A 5,181-nucleotide genomic window follows, 5' to 3' on the forward strand; every position below is an offset into this window, starting at 1 on the left:
ATGTCGACCCATGAAAGCTTAGCTGGAAAAGCTTCATGCTCGCAAACAATCTGTTGTTGCTTCATATTTGTATTCTAGTAACTTCTTGCTTCTCTGAACGTYGAACGTGCTCTGAAGGGTGATCTGTCGCRATAGAACTGTGGAGCAGATCAGAGAAAATCCTGTCTGCCAGCTACATTCAAGAGAGAAATTCCCTTGTGATATCATAGWGTGATGACATCACTGCTGATGTCATTGATACCATTGGAACTGAACATTCTATCCACCTTCATGAGAGGCTTACTGRGGAAACGATTATGGGTCTTACTTCTRGCGGCTAGTAAAAGTAGCAGTATTTCATTGTAATTTATAGGGTTTTTGGCTAATCTATATTCATGATAGAAGTTGCATCTCTTTTGTCGGTTAATACACTGTGCAGCAAGGCAGTATATTAACATTAGCACAAATATTAGCATTTCACTGCTCCCCATTAGCAGTGAAATGCTAATGGGGAGCATTTCACTGCTCCCCAATAGATAAAATAGATAAAAGCTATTTTTCCCTAAAAATAGCTTTTATCTATTTTTCTTATTTATTGGTCACACTTGGTATACTGAATGGAGGAAGAAAATGTAAAACAACATGCTAAGTGACAGCATTTAGGCTAATGTTAGCAATTTGGCTCATTTTAACTTGTAAACTAATTTTAACATACAGAATGGAGTAAGTCCATGTTACTGAACATGTTTGTGAGTCTCCGCATGCTATTGAGTACATTGCAGCTTACTTTAGCATTGATGCTAATTTGTAGCATCAGACGGGCACACTTTGGCAGGCCCCATTTAAATTTCTTCAGAAATGTTCTAGTTTATATAATTTATTGTGCCAACGTTTTGGGTAAAAATATTTACACTTTACTTTCTTACCAATAAATTCATATGGACAGTAATTACAGAATTATTCAACAAAGTTTTTATCAACCTAAAACAAAACTGAAAGCAGATCAAAAAGTATCACGTTTACATTTTTACAAAACGTATTCTTTCACGCAACAGGTTCATATTATTTACATCATTAGGATAAAAAATAATGTAAAACATACTTTTTAACAATTTAACAGAATAAATAGCTAAAAATAGAGATTGACATTAGCACCTCACTTTCAGGCATATTTAGTGGTATAATAAGCAGTTTAACCCCACAGCATGATAGCACCTTCACTATGCTGAACAACCACCGTCATTCATCATTTTGCCTACGATCTTGTGGTTTTGGTTCTTTTGATACTGACTTTTTCAGTATGAAATTAAGTCAAATATCAGTGGTGGTTTCATACCGACCTTGTGTCAGTTTGTACTCTTCTTTGAGATCTCTTAATTTCTTCATATTTAGACTTGTGCAATATCAAGTGCGGTCACTTTTTTCAGCGTGGTTGCACTGGCCTTTGATGGGCTCTTGGTTTGAATAGTGCGTGTATATTTGGATGATGGGTGTGAAATTGACTGATCCACTGAGTCAGAATAGCAAACCCAACTTTTTGCATAACATCACCATTTAAGAACCTACAAACTGCCTAGGAATTTATTTTTAATGCTCCGAGTGTCCTAATGTGATCAGGTAATTATTAGCCAAATTAGCCAAAAAGTAGGTCATACCATCAGATTCACTTGCAGTTTCAGTAAATGTTGCAAGAGATGAAGTCACGTTATTATTGGGCCACTGTTGCAGATGACAGGGAAAAAACAAAACAAATACAAAAAGCCCAAAACATCAATGACAAAAAACTCTGTTTACCTTTTATTCCAATCAAAATACTTCACATATCACTAAAAATGAATGCCTTTATTACATACGTAAAAACCATGTTTCCTAGAAACATAACGTACTGTACATTTTTCTGACAAACAGCAAATCAGAAAAAAATTATTTTATAGCAACATGAGCTATTAGCAATAGCTTAAATTTGATAAAGACAAACAACAATACAAATAAGTTGTAAGTTTACTACAATCCTCAGCACCCTGTGCCAATACTTCATTCAGGCAGCTTTCACTTGTAGCAGCACATATTATTTATGCAGCAACACTTTACTAGAAAGATCTAAAGACAAAAACATTATTTTCATCTAAAATAAATGAACTTACCATGATTGTCTGAAACCTCAACAAAAAGTTTTAAAAATAACAGAAACACTTTGGTGGATTCAAAGCCATCATCTAATGCTACCATATTTATTAATCTATAAAATAAAATAAAAATAAAACTTGTGCTTAATTTAAAACAAAGATAATTAAACAACATTAAATTGCTGTCAGATGTATAAAAATATATCACAGTATCAGCTATTTTTAGAAAGGCAGGCAGGTGGGTAGGTAGAGTGCAGCCATCTGTTTCTGTGGCTTTCATACATAATTTTAACTAACTTACATTTTGATTACATTTTTAGTAAATATTTGCACACTGTAATTGGAATAAACAGAAAACTCATTGACAGAGGTCGTTATCATTTTACAGTGTTTGTAGATGGACTTTATTGATCCTTTAAGAGAAGCTGTCACCAAATATTAACCTGACTGCATTTAGCTGGTGTGTTCAGACATTCTTAGAAATGTTTATCAGCACTTGGTGCAGGTATACGAGTTCACTGTACTGCATAGAAAGCATAAATGCTATTAATAGGATATTTATGGAGCCATTTGACGCATTGAAAACATGCGAGTACGCGTTACTGTCGTCTGTTAGAGTGAAGTATTAACATTCTGCAGTGCATTTTCAAGACCTCCATGCATTTGGATTGCTGGTTTTAGGAAATATGTAATTATTAAATTAAAATATGCAAAATAACTAAAAATATTCCAATTAAATTAAAAACCATATCATAAGAGGTTCATTCATATAATTATACAATACAATAAACATTTTTTTCTCTAAGGAATGCAATAAACTGGAGTTTTATTGCTGGGATTTTGAGCTGGCATACAAACAGACAGATTAGATGCCAGTTTTATTGTTGAGGACCTAATAATGTTTTGAAAAGACTAAATAAGGCTAAAAGAGAAATGCCAAAGAAAGTTTGAGAACAGTTGCGTATTCAAGAGAAAAAATTATCAAAGCGTAAGAAATGGTTTGTTTTGTTAGCCAGTTGTTAGCCAATTTGAAGTAGCAAACAATTCAAACCAATTATGCCATAATTTTACTAGCTAACCTACATGTATATATCTGGATTATTTGGAATTTGTCCATCAACACAGGCAGTCTAGATAAATTTCCCATAGATCTAATGTATATTAGCACTGCTCTAAATCCAAGTAATAGTTAGCTAACGTTAGCAGGATTAATAGCTATGAGTATGTTTGAAACAACTGAGTCTTATAAAATCTTTAAAGTCACATTTTCAATGTTTAAGGGCTGTAAATACAAGAGAATTGAGTTTTATAATTATTTAAACACTTTCCTAAATTTAGCTCGTCTCATAATTGCACCACCAATGCTGATGGTATGTGAAAAATAATCCCAGACATATGTAATCAAAACAAATAAAATTTTATATGAAATACAGTTTTTCTTTTGGATTTTTAATGATAGGCATGATATTAACTTCAGTGCATCAGCCATATTGGTCTATTTTGACCAATATGGTATTTTTGGTCACCATTGAGTTTTTAGTCACTAAAACAAAGCATGTTTTAAATATAACTCTTCATCTGTTGGTTCATTTTTGCTTCTCATAAATGACCTAAATGAAGTGGTGAGAGCAAAAGTTTGTCTGTTCATGTTCAGATTTGTTATTCCTCCCACTGGTCTGAAAAGTCACAAAGGTAGCAAAATGTTTCTATCTACTTCTAGAGCAGTGGTTCATAAACTTTTTCTCCTGGGCCCCCCCAGTGGTTTCCAAACTATTTCTGGCCTCCCCTATGGCTTACAAATAGCTGTCTGGTTGAACGATGTGTGTGANGAGCTGCTTAGAATTACAGAGGAGCTCCTTAGGACTACAAACACGCCATCATTGTAGTTCTAACTATGTCTGAACACTCAGTTATTAACAGGGGGTTGAGCAGAATGTCAGAACTACAACATGGTGGAACTGTCTGTTACTAGAGAGGAGGACTTGGTTGGTATTGAGAACTACTCCTGTTTTGAGCATTATATAACTGATTTAACCCAATTACTATTACACATGGGATTAGTGTGGCCAATTCAAATGAAGCTTAATGAAAATTACAAAATAAAAGCCTCAATAATCCTCTCAAGTAAGTGATAATATTAGCTTTTATTATCGTTTCCCCTCAAATTAGTTATATTAGATTAAAAGATAATATAAGATATAATATTAAAATGTTTTCAAAACGTTGCTAGAAATTATGGTTTTTTGGTCAGGGTCCTTCAGACCGACGCTGAGAGTCTCAAGTATAGAATGACTCCAGCAAACTGTCTGACAGAGAGAGTGAGCCCAGGTCCAGATTATTAATTACCATAGCAACGGGTCCCAGAGAGGCAGTGAGTAGTCTCACAAACGGGCTCAGAGAGAGAGGTCTCACAATGCATTGTGGGAAGAATAAATATTTCCTGTGACTATTCATATTTTGCTTACATAAATTTAGTATTTAGTATTTTAATTCACATTAAAAAATTCATAGGAATTTTTTAATGTGAATTAACATACTTGGTATTAAGCTTGAAAAATTTCGAGAAATAAACAATTACCCACTGTCTTTATTTTTTTATTATTATTATTTTTTTTAATTTATTTCAGACCGTGAGTGAGTACACCATGTGCGGAATTTATAGTCGTCAGTCTGGAGCTGAATTTATTGAGAATTGGGTTCAAGCTAATGTCCTGTTTTAGTGAACCAGATCAGTCATAGAAACATGGTGATAGATCTGGCAAGATCCTCAGTCATTGGACATTGGTGATGAATAGCATACATCATTATGTGTAAAACTTACTTGCAATAGGCCACTCAAACTGAGTGAGTCAGTGTATCACTATGGGCAGGGCAATAGTATCTGCTTTTTATCACAGGGTTTAGAACTGACTTTTGGCAGCCAGAGTGTTAGTATTTTTGGACTACATTTTAGCTTAGCTTTGATGCTAATATTAAGCATCGGAACACTTTTCTTACTTATTAGCAACATTTCGTATAGTGAATGGAGTAAGTAATGACAGACAACATGCTAGTGATGCCAAACATGATACTGATA

Source organism: Poecilia reticulata, linkage group LG14, assembly GCF_000633615.1.
Source record: "Poecilia reticulata strain Guanapo linkage group LG14, Guppy_female_1.0+MT, whole genome shotgun sequence".
NCBI lineage: Eukaryota > Metazoa > Chordata > Actinopteri > Cyprinodontiformes > Poeciliidae > Poecilia > Poecilia reticulata.